Here is a 21,755-nt window from a genome sequence, read left to right as displayed (position 1 = left end):
ATAAACCTTCTTATGCAGTAGAAAGAACAAACTTTGTTTACATTTTAAATAAGAATCCAGATGATAGAGAATGGAAAATTCCATAAAGGAATGTAATAGCTACGTTTCCTAGCGCACCGGCTTATGTGCTCTAACAAAGACCACGAATTTGAAATGATTCAGAAGGTGCATTTCTCTCACATGTTTGTACCAATATAGGAGTTGGTCAAGAAGAAGACTGGCATCTTCAACAAGTGAATTTTACCTCTTTGTGCAGGAAACTTCCATTTATTACCATGTCCCATGCAGCAGGAAAGCCAGAAGAAAAGTAGGAGGGACAAGAGTATTTGGCTTTAAGGAAATCACCTGGCGTTTCTCACAATGCTTTCATTCCTGTCCTATAGGTTCAAAATTAGGCAGATGGGACACTAAGTGGTAATGTATCTGGGAATGCTGTTTACACTCTAAACCATATTTATTCTTATCATTTGATTCAGAAAACAAATTAAATGATTGGCACAACTGAAAATAACCCAAGAGATTTGTTCAATGAAACAAGGCTGAACCTCAACCAAATAGATAAGCTGCTGCCTAAGGTTAGCACCAGTTGTTAGTGATTCAAGAGTGAGTAAACCCTGCTTTTTACCACTGTCTAGGTGTCCAGTGCCGTTCTTTTTAGAGCCTGGCTAGCTGAGGGATATGTGGCAAGAAACTTCTTATTTGTATTTTAGTCCCCTAAATGAACGATTTTGATAGGAATGATTCTCCAAATTTCAAAGATACTTATCAGAAAGATTCTCTTATTCCTTCACTCTATATCACGTAGACTATAATAAACTGTCCCTCTTCTCCTCCACATATTTCATGCAGAACATTAGGAGTTAGCAGAGAGAAAGCTTATCACCAGCTTCTTTTGGACTCGCTGCCTTTTTCCAAGGGATCTGAGATGATAAAATTATTCACCTCAGGGCTCCAACCCAGCACTCCTTTTTGATTTTCACCTAGGTTTTGTGAGCTTTTCTGTTGATGCTAAAACTCTATGCAAAGCCTCATAATTTAATTACATTATTTGTTGCTAGATTTCAAGGAAATATTTATTCCTGACATTCTTCTAATTTAGCTCACATTCACTTTGGCAGGAAGACAGAATTAGCTACTTTATGATCACTTAGTATTTGACTCTGATTTTGGAAGATGAAAAAGTTTTTGTGTCTATTTACCATATTTTCTTAGCCATTTAACCAAGATAATCTTATTCTGTTGATTCTCCTAGAGATACGTAATTTATTTATTCTCTTCACCTGTCAGAATTTATGTTAGAATATCACCAAGACTTACTTACAATCGAAATAAGTCTAAGAGGGACCACCAACAACATTGTCAATCATTAATACAGAAATCTTGAACTTCCTGAGATTTTTATCCCTGAAAGAAGTTATTTATCAATAGCCTGGTTACAGTTTTTTTTAATACAAGAATTTTCACTCTTCTATAGTACAAAAAGTAAAAATTGATAAAGAGAATAACTTGGAAAAAATTAATCTAACAAAAGTGAGACACATTCTTGACTAGCACTTTATTTCTGTACTAAATTTAGGAGACATGTAAATGGCAGGTTTCCTAAGTGAAATAAGACAGACACACAGACAAAAATACTTCATGGTCCCACTCATATTTGAAATCGATTTTTAAAAGTTCAATACATTAAAAACGGTGGTTACATTCGTGGGAAGAAAATAAGTAAATGAAGGGTAACAGTGGTAAAGGTGCAGTAATGTAGAATAAATGAATCTGATGTACAACCTGTAGGCATATTAGATAATCTCGTATTGTTTTTGGGAAATATTCTGAGAGACAAGATTTTTGGAGTTCTTATAAAAAAGAAGCACAGCTAAGTGATATGATCGATTTGTTAATTTTCTTCATTATAGTGATCATTTCCTTATGCACATGTATCTCGAAACGACATATTCTGCACCTTGAAAATATAAAATAAAACAAATTAAAACATAAAGATAATTTTGTTCTTGCATCTAAGCTGAAAATAAGTGAAGACTGGGTCAGTAATAACAAGGCTTTGCTGAATTAAGAGAATTCTAATAAAATGTTTTTAGTTGGGAAGGTATCTGTATTAAATAAAATTGATCTAAAGCTGGTTACAGGGGCCATACTTATAATCCCAGTGCTTTGGGAGGACAAGGCAGAAAAATCACTGGAGGCCTGGAGTTTGAGATAAGCCTGGGCAACATAGTAAGACCTTATCTCTACCAAAAAATAAACAGAAAATTAGCCTTGAGTGGTGATGCGCACCTGTTGTCCCAGCTTCTCAGGAGGCTGAGTTGGGAGGATTGCTTGAGTCCAGGAGTATAAAACTGCTGTGAGTTCTGATTGTGCCATTGCACTCCAGCCTGAGTGACAGAGTGAGAACTTGTCTCAAAAACAGCAACTAATTATTTTTGGTAGGCATTTTACCTGAAAGGTATAATTCTTTCTTCTACAATTAAATCCGCATATGTCTAGGCCAGCTATATCAGGTAGAGCTTGTCCTCTAGTGCTTATATCTATAAAACAAGTAAGACAATTATAAGGAGGCTCTAAGCAAAACAATTTTTTCTCATTCTGGACTTTGAGGTCTTAATTCTTTAGACTAATTTTCTGTCTCAATAGTGGATATCACCCTGAAACTTAATTTGTCCAAACACCTCACATAACCTGAGATTTTACAAAACATATACTTCATAGGATCAATACGTTCTTATGCCTTAAAAGTCTCCAGGCATTGAAGGATACTACCATGTGGAAACTAGGGCCTTCTACCGCATTACTGAAGGAGCACATTTGAGACTCACAGCACTGTTTGCAGGAGTCTGTTAACAGGTCTGGACAATGAGTAATGTCAGTCTAGATAATTCTGAGGAAGGCTTTCTGCCTTGTTATAAGGAGGATAATCACTGGAGACTCTAGACGAGTTCCCGGTCATCATTCCAGCATTTAGTTGCTGTTTTTGTAATCCCAGCACTTTGGGAGGCCTAGGCAGCTGGATCACTTGAGGTCAAGAGTTCAAGACTGGCCTGTTCAACATGGTAAAACTTTGTCTCTACTTAAAATACAAAATTAGCAGGGGGCGGGGAATATGTATTAGAAGGGTAGGAGAACATACGTAACATGCCATTGGAAGGTGAAATTCCTAATATTCGAGAACATTGTTGAGAACTATGTTTAATTCTCAGTATAGAAAGATTTACCCTTTGAATGACATTAAAAATTCACTAGAAGTGTGAAGAATAATAGTTAAAATGTCACATAAGTAACAACAGTCTCAAAACAAAGTGTTCTAAAAGGTTAAAGTACGTATATGAGGTAGAGGAGAGAATAAATAAGAGTTAATTAATTAGACTTTATTATGTGAAAAGACTTTTCTAAAATTCTTCCATAATAATTGAAGATATAAATGACAATAATTAAAGTATACAAAAAATAAAAGCATTAAAATAGTGAAACATTTAAAAAAGGGTAAAGTTGAAAATTATTTAATTTTTAATCTCAAAAATCAGAAAGTGATTTTATCAATGTCCTAAAAACTTAAAATAAAAACAAACAATAATGTAAAAGAAGCCAGGTTTCCGCCGGGCTGGGGGCGGAGCTAAGGCTTCCCTGGGGACACAGAAGCAAGAAGCAGGGACCTTGGTGCCCACCAGGCTTTCCCGGACAGAGCCTCCGCCCCCTGCCCACGCCTCTGGCCACCGGTGTGGTGCTGCTGGCTTGGACTGGGCCGCAGGGTGGCGGGGCGCGCTGCATGACCCCGCCACCGCTGTCCTCACTCCTAGGAACACAGGTCTAGGAGGACCGCGCTGACTACAAAGAGTTCCAGGACTTCTCCAGTCTGCCCGACACCCTCAGCATCACCTGGGATGACTCTTTCTACACTTTCCAGGACCAGGAGGAGCATGGCGTCCAGGGCGTGGAGAGCGTCCTGGAAGAGGGCGTCCTGGAGCAGTGGGGCTGCTGCAGACTCTGGTGCGGCGGGGGCTGAGCGTTGAGAAGGCGCAGGAGACTGACCACAATGGCTAGACTGGCCTTAATGTCTCCTGCTACCACGGCTTTGTGGATATACCGTGGTGGCCTTAGCTGAGTGCCCCCAAATTGACGTCAACTGGCAGGACAGGGAAAGGAACACAACCCTTATCATAGCTGCACAGGCAGGAGATGCCCCTGGCCCCATGGGCACAGTTGCCTTAGATACTGGCTCTCAGCCTTGCACTTCCTGCCTCAGCATCACCTGGGCTGGTTCATTTGAGCTTTAACACAGATCTGGTGGAAACACAGACTGCCAGGCCCTGCCCCTGGAGTCTTTCTTTGAATAGGCCTGGGATGGGGCCCAAGAATGAGTAGAAGAACAGGTTTCCTGGTGAGGCTGATGCCGCTGGCCCAGGGATCCCACGTTGAAGACAGAGGGCTTTGAGGTTTTCATGGCTGATGATGGCCAGGAACCCTTCTCAGTAGGCATTGAAGACCAGCAGAGTCCCAGACCCCAGGAGAGATGTCATCAGCTGGACAAGAGGCATCACAGAATTAAAGTGAAAATGAAGAAAGGAGCTGAGGATCTGTTTCATGACTTTCCTGCGCTGTTTTACTAAAGAGGCTGTTCTGGCCCAGTCAGGGCACGCTATCACCACCAACTACTTGTTGAACTATGTCCTGGGTCTTGACCTTCAAGGACGGACGTGTTAGGGTTGAAAGCCAACATGAAGGGTCGAACCGATTGCATCAGAGCCCTGAGCTAGCAGGGGCAGGTGTCCACGCGAGGGCCCCCACCATGGGATGTCGCCAGAGTGGCCACTTACACGTCTGCCTCATGCAGACGCTCCTGGAGCGCCCCTGCCAGGAGCCCTTGGGGGAAAATTACCAGCTTGAGTTGCCTCCGCTCCATGGCCAGAGCCTGCAGAGGCTCAGGGACTGCGAGCTGTCTGCGCTGACGCCGCGCTCCGCGTGGCCCGGAGGACCGGGGCGCCCTGGACCACATGGTCAGGATGACCACCAGCCTCTAACAGCCCCGCCGTGGCCCTCGCGTGCCAGACCGTGTGCCCCGAGTGCTCCCTGTGCGTGGGGAAGAGGCGGCTGGCAGTGCAGGAAATCCTGGCGGCTCAGGAAATTCTGGCGGCGCGGCGGGGGATGGGAAGGCGGGCGCAGGAGGCGGGTGAAGCCAAGGGCACAGAGCAGCACAAGCGGCCCTGACCAGTGGCCGTGGGCTCCTGGGAGGGCTCCCCAAGAGCTGGCCTCCCACCTGCCCTGCTGCCGGGGTCCTGGGGCTCTGCCGACCCCGCCCGGCGGAAGGCCAGCCTCCTGCCCCTGCGGCGCCTGCGGCGGAGCAGCTTGAGGTCGGGCATGGTGCCTGGGGTCCGCCTCAGCAAGGCGCCCGCGCCCACCTTCCAGCCCCAGAGGCCGGCGCGGAAGGGCAGCACCAAGGTCAGCGGCCACCTGCGGATACCCAAGTGGCCTTACAAGGTGGTCAAGGAAGAGAAACCGGAGGCTGAGGAGGCCGAAAAGAAGCGCCAGGCCAAGGTGCAGGAGAAGCGCCCGCCGCCCTGGAAGAAGAGGACGTGAGAATCCGCGGGCGCTTGACACGGGGTTCGAGGACAGGGTGAGGCGGCGGGGCTGGGCACCATGGCGGCTACGGGGACCACCAGGCGGCGGGCGTTTCCACGCTGTCTTTCTAGGATGCTCCCAGGAAGGGGCTGGGGGAGCCACATGGATTCGCCTGACACCAGCCACCCTAGCCATCAGTACACGTAGTGGGCATGTTGCCTAAAAGGCTCCCTTTAGAGAACCTCAATTAAGATTTGTTTAAAGATCAATTTATGAGGCCGGGCGCGGTGGCTCACGCCTGTAATCCCAGCACTTTGGGAGGCCGAGGCTGGCGGATCACCTGAGGTTGGGAGTCTGAGAGTAGCCTGACCAACATGGAGAAACCCCGTCTCTACTAAAAATACAAAATTAGCCGAGCATGGTGGCACATGCCTGTAATCCCAGCTACTCGAGAGGCTGAGGCAGGAGAATCGCTTGAAAACAGAGGCAGAGGTGGCAGGGAGCCAAGATCGCGCCATTGCACTCTGGCCTGGGCAACAAGAGCCAAACTCCGTCTCAATCAAAAAAAACCTCAATTTATTAAAGGGTATTTTCTGTGTAATTTTGTATTTTTAATTGTTATCCAATTTGCCAAGTTTTACAAGTGATAGGGCCCCTTGTATCCAAGGCAGTTTTAATACACTTGCCTGAAGACCTTTCATTTAAAATACTGTTTCTAGCAATAAATGTTTATGATATCTGTAGGAGTTTACACAGAAATCATGGGATTCTCTCCTTTTTGGCTGTTTGCTTTGGTCTTTTCTTCTCATTGTGGGTGCACGTGCACAATGGATGTTTTCATTAGTTAGATTAAGTAATGCCAGATATTTCTATTTGATGGAGGGATTGACTCATTCAGCCACATGATCAAGTGAGAAAGACATAGCATATTTTATTGTATCTTTTTAAAAAGTATTATCCATACAGTCATATATTGGGGAAAAACATTTATCGTAAAATTATAAAACAATGCAGAGATAAGCATGTATGTATTGCTAGAATTAAACTCATTTTAATCAAGGAGTTTTAGATAAACTGGATACAAAATCTTTAACATATTAAAAATAGATATGAGGAAAACGTGTCATTTGATAAAATGCGGGAAATGTAATAGACGATTACCAGAAATACAAAATTAAGCCATATATGCTCTTAAGTAAATCGAATCCAGACATCCTTAAAATGTAAAAAAAGGATGCAACAAGAGTAAGGAGCCCAGAACGATGCAAATTAAGGGAATGGGGGAGGTGATGTTTAGAACAAGCAAAGAGAATACAATGGGAAGCAAACTTATTTTAGGCAAATTCTCCTGGAGTGGACCAGGAAGCCCTCTCTTCCAGACTCAGTTCCAAAGAGTCCCTTATGTGGGTATTTCTTTTATTTTTCCTTTGAGGACTGCACTTGGTGTTTAGTTCAACCTCATGCGGACCTCATGGAATTTCCAAGACTTGGGGCCTTGGCATTGTGGCACCTTCCTGCCACACGTACATAATTCACAGCATTACCAAGTCACCACAAGCTCCACGCTCACCTCTGTCAGCCCAGGACCCAGCCAGGCAGTGTCACATGGTCTCCCAGGCATGCCTTTCCAAGCCGGCTATCCCTGCTGCGAAAGTTCTCAAGGCACTGGTCCGGGAAGCTGAGCCCTGGGCCTGTCCTAAAGCTCCACAGGTGACTGCACTGCAGCCCACACGGAGAGCTGCAGCGTTAACACAGGCATTTTGAGAGGCCTCAGTCGCCTTTAAGTGGCACTTCCAGGACACCCATCCTGAGATCTCACAAATGGCTCCACCTTCCCAAGGATGTCCTATTGTCATTGGAACAGCCAGTGACAGGCAGCTTCTGCTCAGGCTGTTGTGGCATCTGACCCTGGGTGGGTGGCCAGACATTCCTTCCTGTTTCCTCCATGGGAAGTTGGCACTGGGAATGGTATGGAGCCCCCACGTCTACCCTAAGCCTTAGGTGTCTGCTGCTTCCAGGTCAAAAATGGACATTTCTGGTCCTGATCAGCCACCACCACGCTGTAACCGATGCTCATAGTCTCCAGGGATGTGTAGAACAGCAATGGCAGGACAGCAAACAACTGGCGATTTCTCCAGTTCCCACGCTGTTCCAGAGTGGACATGTTGGATCCCTGTCCCCAGTGTGTTCCAGCCTTACCCAGGTGCACAGGGTACCCTGGGGCTAGCACAGGGCTTGTCAAGTAATGCTCCTGGTGTCCACAAAACAGCTCCAGAGATACCTGCTTTTTGAAAAGCCTGCCAAGCCAGCAAGTATGGGGCAGGACCCAGATTTCTTTGGCAAATCTGAAGCTGAGCTGGCCACTTCTCTGGTGAGTAGAAGCTGCCTTTACTTGGCCAGTGTATGCAACTTGAGAGAAAATGACAGCTTCATGGGGGGCTTTGGTGGGACTGGGAAGCCTGACCTCCCAGGGAGCTTTGGTATGGCCCCAGTGGAAAGACTGGATTTTGAAAACCCACCAGGCCCAACTGAAAGAAGGGTCATCCCTGATTGGATCCCAGACTCTCCCTGATCTCTCTGGACTCGTTCTAGAAGTGACTTGCCTATGGGCAGCCCTTCCCTTTGGCCCATGAGGCAGGTCCAGGTAGCTTCTGCAGCTGTGTGCCTGGCTACTGGCCCAGCACTTCTCATCTTTGCCATGTGGAAGCAGATTTGCTAGTAGAGGAATTTTCCAAGTCAAAGGAAGTGTCACCAAGCCTCTTTCCTCGACCTGTGGCGAGCCCAGGTCTTGGTTTCTTATCCTCTTTGGAGTGGGCAGCAGAGGAGACAAGCAGGCCTCCAGCCAGGCTCAGGGAGTTTGGGAGGGCAGGGAGAAAAGTCTAGATGATGAGGAACTGGAGCCACCTTGAGGGGGTGTCCTGGGGTCATGTCGGGGTGATCAGTTGAGCCAGTTTATATTTAAGCAAACATTATTATGTTCAATTATTTTGGGTAAGGGATTCCTCAGGGGAGGTGTGGTCATCTGGTCCCAGAGGTGGAGTGAAATGCCCACTCATCTTCCTGAGCCATTTGGAAGCCCTTTCCTCTAGCTCTAGGTACTGGTGACACAGGCTCCTCGGTCTCAGATGGTGCACAGGGCTGGGGGTGCAGGCTCTTTGTCACTTACCCCCTCAGCACTATTGGGCATCGGGCATTCAGAGGTCTCACAGTGGCCTCCCTAAAAGCCTGGTGTCCTAGGAGAACATTTATATTTTTGTCTATTTTGTTTCTTTGAACTGCTGCATTCACTCACTGAGGCTTGCCCTCCCTGTACCCCTCATGTTTTCAGGAAGGAGGGGACTGATGAGCATGGCCCCCTTCTCCTCTCGTGTCAGTTGCCACCAACACTGTCACCCTGGCTTTATCACCACGTTCTCCCACCCCTGTTACCTCATCCTTCTTCCTCATTCACACTTCTTCCTTTGCCTGTTTTCTCTTCTCCAGTTGGTTAAGTTCTTTATGATCTCAGCACCACCTACCCTGAGGTCTACCATGACAGAAAAGCAGGGCCTCTGTGAGCAATGTGGTGTTATCATGGTGGGGACCTCCAGGCCCCCAGAGTGAGTGAACAGCAGGCCTGCCAGCATCTGTGCTGATGCCTAAGAATTCCCTCCACCGCCATGCCCCTCCCACCCCTCCTCTTTGCACAGAAGGGAACCAGGTTTGCTCTCTTGCAATGACAGCCAGCCCCTGCTGTCAAGGGATGGGCTCAGGTCCTCTCCGGCACCTAATGTTAATTAACTGTAGAAGTGAATTTCAAGTTGACACTACCTTCTCAAGGACTTTCTATATAAATATAGTTAGAGGAAAATCTAAAGTCTATTTACTACTTTTTAGTGTTGTGAAAATTAAGGCTTAAAGTGGACAGAATAAATGTTTCCAGACAATGTCGATGCTACTTGATTACAAGTGAGATGGCTGGAGCTCCCCTTGTGAGAATTTTTTTGCTGATTGGAGACTGGGGACTCTGGCAACAGAAATGGGCTTTACGGGGGTGTAAAGCATCACTTCTGTCCCTCGGAGAGCCTCTGTGGAATTTGAAAGCATGTATCAACACCAGTGAAATCCAAACCTCCCGTTGACCTGAGGCAGCTGATGAGAAACCAAGGAGCAGTCCTAGCACCCTCTCCAGAACGGTCACTCCCGGTCGAGACCTTAGAGCGATGTAATTAAGAGTGAAATTGATTTCTACTTGCTTCTGTGAAATAAAGTGTTCTACAGCAGCCAGCACTAAACCACTAGAAAGGAGGAGGGAAGAGCGTGGAACCAATCACTGAAATTACCTCAGTATGCAGAGGCTGTCCCTTGGCTGCCCTTGGGAAAAGCAGTGTGAAAACATCATGTGCCCGTTCTGTTCAAGCTCCTCCTGGCAGTCCTGCAACACTTCAGAGAGCTCAAAACATGGAAGATCAGGATTTCAATAGCTTTTTATTTCAGCATTGAACCACTCCTGAGACCTGAGCTTCCATCCGGGAGACAGGAGACGGAGTAGTTCGTGATGTTCGTTGAAAAATATGATTTATGAATGCAAGGAAGGGCTGTGCTGGTCCCCTCTGCCTGCCTTCTCTCCGCTGCTGTCATCAAGTGACCAGGTCTCCGGTGTGGAGGCGAGTTGTTGTGGGTGAAACAGAAAGCCCCTGGTAAGGCCACAACCCCAGGCCTGAAAAAGATGCAAGAGCCTTGCTGTTCATGCAGCCCACGCGGCAAGAGGACTACATCCCCTGCAGCCTTCGCCCATCCACACTACGTGATACGGGGAAGGCTGTCTCTTCGCCCTTACCCTGGGGACCCAAGCCTGCCTTGAGGAGTGGAGTACAGCCCTGAGGTGTGCCTTGCATTACTCTTTCCCCAGGTGTGCCCGGGAGACTCAAGCTTGCTCATTTTCTGTCCTGACACATCTCGCTGGTCTGGTGGTCAGAGTCCTCCTGTTCTGTGTCAACTCCTAGACATCATTAGTCTTTCCACGTGATAAAGTATGAGTAGCTTTTCTCTTTTACAGTATTTGGGGAGAAATCTAACAGGACTCCCCAGGGAAATGCGCAGGTCCGCTGGCTCCCTAGTAGGTAGTTAATTCTATGGATTCTGCACCTGGCAGCCAGCATCTTTCCCTTGGAGCCCCTGGGGTTCCTGTTTCTGTGGTCCTGGTCCTTGGTTTATACCCCAGTACATTTGACTGGGACCTGCCTAAGAACTGCCTGGAGGGCCATGGTCTAGGGAAGGAACAGGTGGGAACCCTGACCAACAACATTAATCCTTTCTAAAACAACAAAGTCACATTGAATGACCGACGACTGCAGTGGGGTGAATGCATCAAAGTGGGCATGCCTGGAGCCGCCAAGGCTTACAAGCAAAAACAGCTTCTTCCAAGGCGCCCTTTGCATCTTCTCCTCCTCGCCTCTCAGTGCATTTGGAAACTTGCTTATGCGTTGGAATGACTTAAATTCAACTGCTCGTTTCTGTGCCCCTGCACTCACAGGCTTCCTTCATTAACAGAAAAAGAAAAAGCACACACTACCTGAAATGATTTTACTAATTTTTGAGTGACTCAGTGGAAAGTCAGTGTGCATAGCAAATTTCCTCATGCTGACGCAGCTTGAAATAAGACTGATAAAGGCACAGCCCTCAGTAGGCAGGCCGGTGCCACTGTGGACAGTGTAACTATGGTGTGAGGGTATTGGCACAGGTGAGCGTAAGTGTGTTTACTCATCCCACAAGATAAACCAAAACGACATCAGGCTTCATGCTGGCAAATGTTATGGTGCTGCTGTAGCTTTTTATGGGCCCTGGCAGTGTCAGATGGGAAATGCTTTGTATGACATGTTGGTTCAATGTATATAATGGGTTCTCCCACACCCAAGGACCCACTAATGAGCACTCCGCCCCTGTGGTGGACAACACGGCTGGAGTCGTCACAGCCCAGGTCTGATGAAAAAGCAGTGTTGACCCAGTATGCTCATGTAGAACCCATCTTGGCTGGTTCTGGACCATCTCTCTCCATCTGACCTGCCTTGCTGCACAGAGGGACCCAGACCCAAAGGCCCAGAATCAAGAGGAAACTGAATGACATTTACCATTACACCAGCTTTCATTTATTTTTCCATAAGACCATAAGGACTGTATTACTATGTATGCTTATATATGCTATTTACAGTCCTGCTCCCTTTATATAGATGAAAGATTAAGAAAAAACAAAAATCTGCCTGCAGTAAAACCATGCCTGAGGCCAAGAGGTTGGTGGCTCATGCTGAATCCCAGCACTTTGGGAGGCGCAAGACGGGCAGATCACCTGATGTAAGGAGTTCAGACCAGCCGGGACAACATGGCGAAACCCCAACTCTACAAAGTACAAAAAAAAAAAAAAATTAGCTGGGCATGATAGTGAGTGCCTGTTATTCCAGCTACTTGGGTGCTGAGACAGGAGAATCGCTTGAACCTGGAGGTGGAGTTGCAGTGAGCCGAGATTGCCACCATTGCCCTCCAGCATGGATGAAAGGGAGAGAAGGGAGGAGGAGGGGAGAGAGGGGAGGAGAGAGAGAGAAAAAGAAAGAAAGGAGAAAGAAGAAAGAAAAAGAAAAAAAAGAAAAAAAAAAAGAAAGAAAGAAAGAAGGAAGAAGGAAGGAAGAAAGGAAGGAAGAAAGAAAGAAAAAGAAAGAAAGAAAGGAAGAAAGAAAGAAAGAAAAGAAGAAAAAGAAAAGAAAAAAGAAAAAAGAAAGAAAGAAAAAAAGAAAGAAAGAAAAGAGCAAGCCATGCCTGAAGGGGTTGACACTCACCTGGAGGTCATGAAATCTGTCCATTAGGCCAGTGATGGGTTGAGCACTGAGCTCTGAGCTCACACATTGGGGCATGTGCCGCTGCTCTGACTCACTCCTTTAAAGAGGAAAATACAATTGAGCTTTCTAATACCAAATATTTCATCACAGGATTTAAAAACAAATAATCATTCAAGGAAATTCGTCTTTAAAACCCTTTCCTGATGTAGCACTGGCGAAATTATAGGGATTACGAACTTGAGCCACTGAGCCTAGACTGACTGATGTATTCTACCAATAAGCTATGTACATAAACTCATGTCTTCCCACTTCTCAGAACCATGAAATCAATCATTCCTCCCTTTCTTTCCTTTATTTTTATTGTTTCTTAACAATACTAGAAGCCAAATTCATTCTTTCTTAAACCACTTTTATTCATTATATGACTTCCTAAAACACCCAAAAAAAGGTTATTATCCACCATTTCTTCAATATACACCCTTTGATATCAGACAACCTACATGAGAGTCATTGGAATTTATGGTGATTCACAGATAATTTTTTGCAGTATTATGTTTCTAATTAGTCTTAGTACCAAACCTCCTACTCCATAGCCTGTCCACTCTCTCTGAGCAGTAATCAATGCTGCATTGTACCCTCAGGATTGGAAGCCATGAGAAAAAATCTTCCTCAAATCGTAACCAAGATGTTTTCCACTCAAGTGGTAAGTGGACACATTTGTAGCATGTCTGTCTGAGGCTGAATCTGAGTGAAAAGGCCCAATACTTACGCAGGGAGGGGAACATCACACACTGGGGCCTGTTGGGGGTGGGGTCCAGGGAGGGATATCACTGGGATAACTACCTAATGTAGATGATGGGTTGATGGTTGCAGCAAACCACCGTGGCACGTGTAATACCTATGTAACAAACCTGAATGTTCCGCACATGTACCCCAGAACTTAAAGTATAATAATAAAACAGTTTTATGTCTTAATGTTGATGTTAAATTATCATAAATTAAATTATAATATATGCATTTGAAAAATTAGGCAAAACATCAAATTTATTTATTTCAAACTTATTCTATACATTAAAATATTTAATATATATATATAAAATACTCTTCTGCATGAAAAATGCTTATAGTTTCTCTCTTGATTTCAATGCTTCCTGTATCTTATCCTGGTTAATTTTTAAGTTTCCTAACCATTACCTTCCAAAATATTATTCAATATTCTAACTTCTAGTATCAATTAATGGAGTTCACAATTTATCTGAATAAAACACTGTAATATAACATTTGTGTGTTTCAATTCTTTTCTTAAACTTCTCTTTGAGATTCATTGATTTGTTTGCATTTTGGTGTTATCTCTGTTTTGTAAAATTCTTTTATATGATGAGATCACAATTTATTTAGCAATTCTACTGTTGATGAATATTTACTTTGTCTCCAATTAGGAGCTACTATAAAAATTGTTGCAATTATCAACATTGTGTTTATCTTGAAATACACATAGGCAGTCTGTGGAATATATTTTAGAATTAGAATATCTAGCCCATAAGGAATGCTCATAGTCAGTTTGCCAAAAAGTATCTCAGTTTACATACCTCCAGCCATGAATAACTTTCATTGATTCTTTATCTTTCACAACACACAATACTGTGTGTCTTTAAATTTTGCAAATTTTATGGAGGCCTGTAGTTCAACTTATGGATTAATTTTTATTATTCTGAGGACTAATAAAAGTAATCCCATTTTCATATTTGTCCAGATATTTATGCCTCCAATTTTATGAAGTACCTCTTCAAATATTTTCCCAATTTTACACTGGGTTCATTTTCTTTTATTTATTACATTCATTAATCACATGTATTTTATTTTATTGCGTATATGTTGGGATAAATATTTTTCTCCACTCTTGGTTTGCATTTTAATTCTTGAATGGTATATTTTGAAACACAGACGTCATCGTTTTTGATATAAACTAAGTTTTTCTTCTTAATTGTTACTTTTTTCTCCTGGTCAGGAAATCTTTCTGTATGAGAATATTTTTATTGTGTTCCCTTCACCTTCAGAACATGAATCCATGTGGAAATGCACTGTATATGGTTTGAGGTAGGGGTCAGTATTCAGTTATGTCCATTTGAATATTTAATTGATTCAGCATTGTCCTGATCCCCTTGTAAATTTCACTGTAGAACAGCACTCTAATAATGCATGAGCATTTGAATATAAGATGAGATCTACAAAGACAAGCACAGCATAGGAGGTCAAATAAGATAACCTCAAAGTATAGGTTCATAAATAAAACACATGGATAAGTAGAATATTGTTAGATGAAGAGAAAGAAAATATTTCCAGGTTACCATTGAGTCTTTTTACTCCAAGGTTTTTCATGAAGCCCAAGATCTCTACTTTCTTCCATTGGTTTTAATTTCATTTAGACAACTCTCTTACCTATTATTTTCACTTTGTGACATTCAGAAATAATTAAAAACCAGAGAATATATTCTATGCCATACATCATGGGTAATGATTTTCCAAAAATGATTTAAAAAGGAAACAATACACATGGTTTTTTGTGTTTTCACCATATTTAATGAAACACTATAAATGAGTTTGATGACATTAGAATGCAACTAAAGACATTAAATATAACTGATTTGTCCTGTTTGATGAGGTGCACAAAAGATGGCTTTCTGGGATAAACAGGTTCCCAGAGCATATAGACACGTTTCTGACTTTTCTCTGGTCAGAAGTGACTACAGCAAAAGATGGGCCTGAGAGGAGTGAGAAGGAGCAATTAGGGATGGTGTATATCAGGAACTTTGATCAACGTCAACAAAGCTCATGGTTCTACCTTCACAATCCAGGAATAATCCTACTGTGCTGGTACGTCTTGGAACATATTGCACCACAAATGGGGAGGTGGTAAAGAGACTGCAGTGAGTGTCCTCCTTAACACATCCAAGAAGAAAGAGTCCCTCCTCTCCATCTATCTTGTCATTCTGTCTCTTCTCTTTCCAATAATTGTTACAGACTCCAAAAGCCCAATTCCAAGAGTCATGCACGTGAACCTCCCAATAATATTGCCAGATGTGAAAGCCTGAGCCCCCCATACAAGAAAACATTCGGATTTTGCAGTGATATCGGGATCATCTTGAGGGTCACATCCAACATTCACGCTTCTCACATCTCCACACAGGAAGATATGACTATTGGCTCTTTCATGCTGCAGAGTAAAATCAACTGCAAAAATAATTTTAAAAAAGCATGGATACATGTAATTATTAGAAATTAGAATTCTTGAGTGAAAAGTTTTCTACCAAGAATTTACTTTACCAAGAAATTTGAAGTTACAAGGACAGGAGAATTGTGACTAAAACATTTAATAAAGTATAAGGATGATTAATATTCTCTATAGGAAGAACAAAACCCTAAAAATAGACATTGAAAATTTATTGAAAACTTAAAAATTGAGAGTTCAATATAAGACCAGCCTGTTTTAATCCAATCTCCAATGTAAACGTGAAATATTATATGCCTTGAATGCCCTTTAGCTATCAAGCTCATTATTATTAAAATATTTCTTGTTCTTAAATACTAGTGATATAATTTTGGCAAGAATGGGAAGATTTTAGCTTACTCAAGCACTGCTCTAGATAACTGGATACAAGTCCATACGTTCAAATTATAAGTGGTAACTTAAGGCAGATTTTGCAAAATCTTTTACCAGTCACTCTGCGGACATCCCTGCTAGCTCTAGACTGAAACTGAATTTTAGATTTTACTCGTAGCTCTTCATGTTGTAACTAAACTGAAATTATCATTTCTATTTTTACTTCCTATTTACATAATAATTTCTTCTTTCTTTTTACATGCTAAGTCAACATTTTACATTATATCAATAATATATATTTATTATAAGAAAATACAAATACTCCATCAAACTTCAGTGAACGCCATTCTCCAAAGAAATGTGTTTAACAATTCAAATGAAATACGGTAATGTAAAATTTTTATGTAAGCTTGGATTATTAAGCTTCCTTCTGAGCATTGTTCCATTTATTCAATTTTTTATTTCTTATGTCATTCCATTTACCCAATATATAACTCTATACATGTGAGCCCAGAACATATTTGTTTTTCACTACGTTTTACTGTTCATGTTATAAATTGGAATATAAATAGAAACACAGATATAAAAGGGTTGCATAGCCATATGGTTCACTTCCTGCTGAAATGAAACGAAGATGTGGTGAAGGGTAAAGTATTACCCCCATGATTCTAACAAGAAGTAATACACTGTGGAATTCTGCAATGGGTGACACTTACCTCTGAATCCATTGAGCCTGTCCAGCAGTCCAGTGATGGGCACTGCACTGAGCTCTGGATTCACAGGCTCAGACACTTGCAGCAGCAGAGACTCACACCTGCAACGAGAAAGACACAGTTACCACATCTACAGCCAAAAAAATACATAAAAATCACTACTTTTATTTAAAAGATGTTTCATGAGAATCCCTTTAACCCACACATTTGCTAATTCCAAAATTATCATTTTCTTTTTTGAATTCATTCTTATTCACAGTTCCTGATTTTCAAGCACGATGGAAAAGTCTATCTGAGCGAGAATTCATTTGAACCTTTCTTTGTATTGCTCCAAATTAGTAAGGATCATTAGTCTTAAGACTAGGAGAATATTCAAAAATGAAATTCTGGGTTCCAGACTTCCCCAGAAATTCCTGAAATCATTATCTGGAAAAGTGGGATTATTTTTAAGACTGCTGCATCTGTTGCTTCCTTCTCAAGGCCGGGGTGTTGAAACTTGCTCCAGGCATGGATATCTGCCTTTCATAGTTGAGCTTCTCTGGAGGCCTACACAGTTCAAACATTCCGAATAGTTTGTTCATCTATTTTTCAGAATTATATATTTAAATATAAACTAGAAATCATCAACACTTTTCACTGCTAAAATACTTTCCCATTTTCTCTCTGGCTTCCCCTGGTTGACTTTGTAGCCATGTAGTAAATGTAATATTTTCTCTTTCAAATATGAAGGCTTTTGAGCAATGAAATTAGGAATAGAGATGCTCACTTCCTTTATTTTTCTTTCATTTATTTATTTTTGGTTTTCTTTCTTATTTATTTATTTACTTATTTATTTATTTTTGGTTTTGCAGAACTTTCATTGAACTGCTGAAGAAAATCACTGTGTATGGCAACAAAATAGATGTCTACCTGGGGTGGGGGATGGAGAAAGTACAACCAGCACAAGGCAGTATCACTATCTGAATCAATTATACCTTCAGTATCAAAGTTCCTGCTTGATATTTGTGGAAACTGAAAGCATCTGCTAAAATCTAGGTATGCACTCACCTGTGTAATATGTCTCCAGAAGCCTTTAAAAAAAAAAAAAAAAAAAGAAAGGCTTAGTGCTATCCACAAGATAAATCTTCCACTAAGTTCAGTGTGAGATTTGGAGACAGTTTCTGAAGATATAATTTTCCTACAACGTTCCCTCCTGGAAAGCATTTTCTATTTCTTTTCTCATGAAAATCCCAGTCTATCATATGTCATGAATTAATGTCCTCATAAAGTCTAAGTCTTGAAGACGTTCTTTTTACAAGTGAAGGGAGAGGAGGCCCACAGAGTCTACGCTCTGCGGTAACCATAAAGAAGCTACTCAGTCATCTTCCCTCAGCCCTGTTACCAAAATGAGTGGACCCCAAAATAATATTAGTGTGATCCTAGATTCCCCAACTTCTCCATCATGCCATGTCTCCAAATTGGCCTAAATGCCAATGAATCACTTCTCATTTTATCCACTTTCAAAAATCCTAAATACATCACTGACTTCTGATGGGAAATATTTCTTGGGGCTGTCTGTTACCTTGGCCATTCTACAAAGTTTTGTTGCTGGTGGATAAAGTAGGAGGGATCTTCGGCCTGGTAGAATCACTAGGAGAGGCTATACCCTCCCAACCAAGTGGCATTAGTTATCGAATCGTATTTTTGGAAACAAATCATGGAAGTAAATGCGGAGACGGATTTCAGGAGAGAGGAAAAATACCCATGCATGTGAATGTTCAACATCATGATACCCCATGGTCAGTCCGTACCTGGAGTAGCTCCACATCTGCTTTATGGCACATTTGCTTCAGATCCTCATACATTCCTCTTAAAAGCTCCCTCAAATGTTCCATTCTGGCTTTGCTTTCATTGAGTTGCTGAAAATGTCCTCGCCTTCCTTTTGCAGCCTCTGCAAGTGATGTTGCTCTTCTTCGTGGAGAAATGCAGGCATCTTCTGATATTCAGCTCTGATTGCTTTTATCCTTAAACTCACATAATCCTGCAGTGACAATTAGTCAAAATAGAAATGTTTTATCCATCTTCTCTTGAATTTCACTGATTCCTCTTAGCATTCTGAACACCCAATGTTTTAATCCTCAATCTTGTCAATTCTCAGATTCCACAAAATTTTATTCCTTTCCTTTTTTTTCTGTACTAGTATCAACATAGTTGTTTCTGCCCAGTTACATTCACCTGATTAATGATAAAATGTTTTCTAAGATAGGTATATAAAAATGGATTTCTCTCTTCCACACCACATTTATAGAAAGAAAACACAGCTCTTGCATGAGAATCAAACTATCGAGTTATATTGACTAGGTAAGAAACCATTATTTCTATTTTGGAGAATTGGGGCAAGTTATGTAAAACCATTATATGAGAAATGATGACATGACCACAGACTAGCATTGTCAACTCAATGCATTTCACCCAGCATAACATATTCTAATAAGGTTTCATTTATTCTCTTCCAAACTCACCCTAATCAGCAACATGGACTTCTTTGTGCTTCCTCAAACCCCCGAATAAATGCATATTAAATATTACTGCCCATGTTGTTTTCTATACCTAGAATTATTTTCATATATATATACACATATTTCTCATATATGTACTCATATATATATTTCTCCAATATAGGTATATATCGATATATGAGGAATATATATTTGTATCTGTGTGTGTGTATATATATATTCCTCATATATATCCATATATATATATATACACCCAGATACACATATATATTCATATATTTATGAGGAAGAGGAAGGCAAACAGGAGGATATATATATTTCCTCCTGATCGACATTTTGTTTCAGTGTGAATTTTTCCATGAGCCTTTTTTCTGACCACCCTATTTAAAACTCAAACCCTCGTCCCCAGTCCCTGGCCTCTGTGCTCCTTTTCTACTTTCCTGCTGGATTATTCTCCAATGACACTACTACACTCTAACACATCATGTACTTCACATATCTGCATGGTGACCATTTGCTTTTCTCATTTCCATTGCAAGATTTGTGTGTTTTCTTTCTTCTTTACTCCTTCATTTTCTAAGTTGATATTTGACATAGACTAAGTACTCATAAAATATCTTTCAATTAATATTAGAATAAATTAATGAATTAATATTCGATACCATACCCTCAATATAAACATCCACAAAGAGAAATCATTTCTAGAATTCTTCTCAAGTCCTTAGAGTTCTCCTTATATTAAATACTAGTTCCCGTATTTCTCACATATTTATATCTTCATCAAGACACAAGTCTACATTTCTCACCACTTTTCCCATTATGTGTTCTGACTTATTCAATATTAATTAGTTCTGATATTTCATTTCATGCATTCCCTAAGTTTGCGCGCTTGCTCCTTCCGCCTGAAATTTAGCTCACATTTCAATATACTTGCCCACCAAGATTCAAATTCATACTGACTCAGCCTTAGAAAGGTCACCTGAAATTTCCATGACTGATAAATAACTCTCGTGTCCAGAATTTATCCAGGCAGCCCATTGGGAACAGTGTGAAATGGCCCAGTCTCTTGTATTTGTTGGGGTATTGCTATAGGTTTGTATGGAAACAGATGAGCATGCTTGGATAACATCTGTGGTCTGATTAGAAATCCTACCGAAGAGTCACACTAACTTACATAAAAAATTAGCGTGTTTTTTTCTCAAGTGTTTTATCCTTGTTTATTGAATTCCAGAAACATTATGAGTTGAGATCAAGTTCCTATTTTAAGAGTCACCCATTTGTTCACTATAAGTTCCTGGAGAAGGTAGAGTAATACGGTACTAACCTTCCAGCATCTGGTTCTGGTAGTTTCCATGCTCAGTTTTCTGTGATTTTCACAAGCTTTTTCCCACAAACACTGCATTTTTTTTAGGAGCTCCTCCTGCAAAAGAGCCATGAATTGAAGCACAAGTGAAGACAATAAAGTATCATTCACACTCTGATATACGAAGGACCCAAAATGAGAGACAAATTCGCCCACAGAAAATAGAGTTTGCTTTGTTTCTCCTCATGTTTGTCAAATCTGAGAGGTGTGAAGTCAAGGAAGCTCATAACAGACATGCTTAAGGGGACACAGAGATGACATCATCCAATCACCAAGGAAATAGACTTATAAGAATTTCATGTGTCCTGTGTAGAAATAGATCTTCAGAAGCATCACTTACCCGTTGTTCCTCAGCAGCCCGTTCAATGGGACAGTGTCTGTGATTCCGGTGCTCCTGAGAGCTACTGGAGCACAGCAAACAGAGCAGGCTCTTGTCCACTTCACAGAACATCTTCTTTGTCTCTCCTGCGTCCCACATATTTGCTCCTCAGAGCTAAGGAATTGCCGGAGACTGGCTTTTCTGGCGATGGAAGCCATCTTCTTCAAAGAAATGTCAGTTTTGAGGTTTCTCTGCCGTGTTGTCTTCTTGCATTTAGAACACTGAGCAAGAACTGCGATGTCTTGCCAGTGGAGGTAGAAACAGGGCCGGCAAAAGCTGTGCCCACAGTCTATGGTGACTGGGTCTATGAAGTAGTTCATGCAGATGGGACAGGTGAGTTCCCTCTGGAAGACTTGCAAGATTCCAGAATTCATGTTTCTGAAGAAGAAAGAGCAGCATGTCATTTTGGGGTCGGGTTGGTGAAGATCTGTGAACCTGTGGTGATATGTGATAGCTATATTTTCTTCTTGACAGTGCTCATTAAAGCAGAACAAACTATTTCCTCTGTAACAAAAATGAAAAATGCACACACAAAGAGAGTCTTTAGGCTTTATAGCCGACACTACTGACTAGATGACTCACAACCTCTTCTACTCCTAGTTCCTGCCCATAACATAATGCAAATCTGTTCAAAAACCTATTCCCTGGATGTCGATATGGAACTCGGGTTTTAATCTTAAGTGGTCTAGAATAAAACATGGTTGTCCCTATTTCTCTTTCAAATAACTACTGAATGAATATGGGAGAGGAGTAGAAAACCTACGTTGGGGCCGGGCGCGGTGGCTCACGCTTGTAATCCCAGCACTTTGGGAGGCCGAGGCGGGCGG

The 21,755-nt window shown here is 42.0% G+C and overlaps 2 pseudogenes; one reads left to right on the top strand and one right to left on the bottom strand.

The window, feature by feature from the left end:
- The first annotated feature begins 275 nt into the window (after positions 1 to 275).
- LOC115833754 lies at positions 276 to 5,666 on the top strand (annotated as a pseudogene).
- Positions 5,667 to 15,108: 9,442 nt separating this feature from the next.
- Positions 15,109 to 21,302, bottom strand: LOC115833753 (annotated as a pseudogene).
- Between the last annotated feature and the right edge of the window lie 453 nt (positions 21,303 to 21,755).

The sequence above is a fragment of the Nomascus leucogenys genome, unplaced genomic scaffold, assembly GCF_006542625.1.
Source record: "Nomascus leucogenys isolate Asia unplaced genomic scaffold, Asia_NLE_v1 001032F_58778_qpd_obj, whole genome shotgun sequence".
In the NCBI taxonomy this organism is placed as follows: domain Eukaryota; kingdom Metazoa; phylum Chordata; class Mammalia; order Primates; family Hylobatidae; genus Nomascus; species Nomascus leucogenys.
Note: the sequence above shows the minus strand (reverse complement) of the source record. Positions and strands in the feature narration are given on the sequence as shown.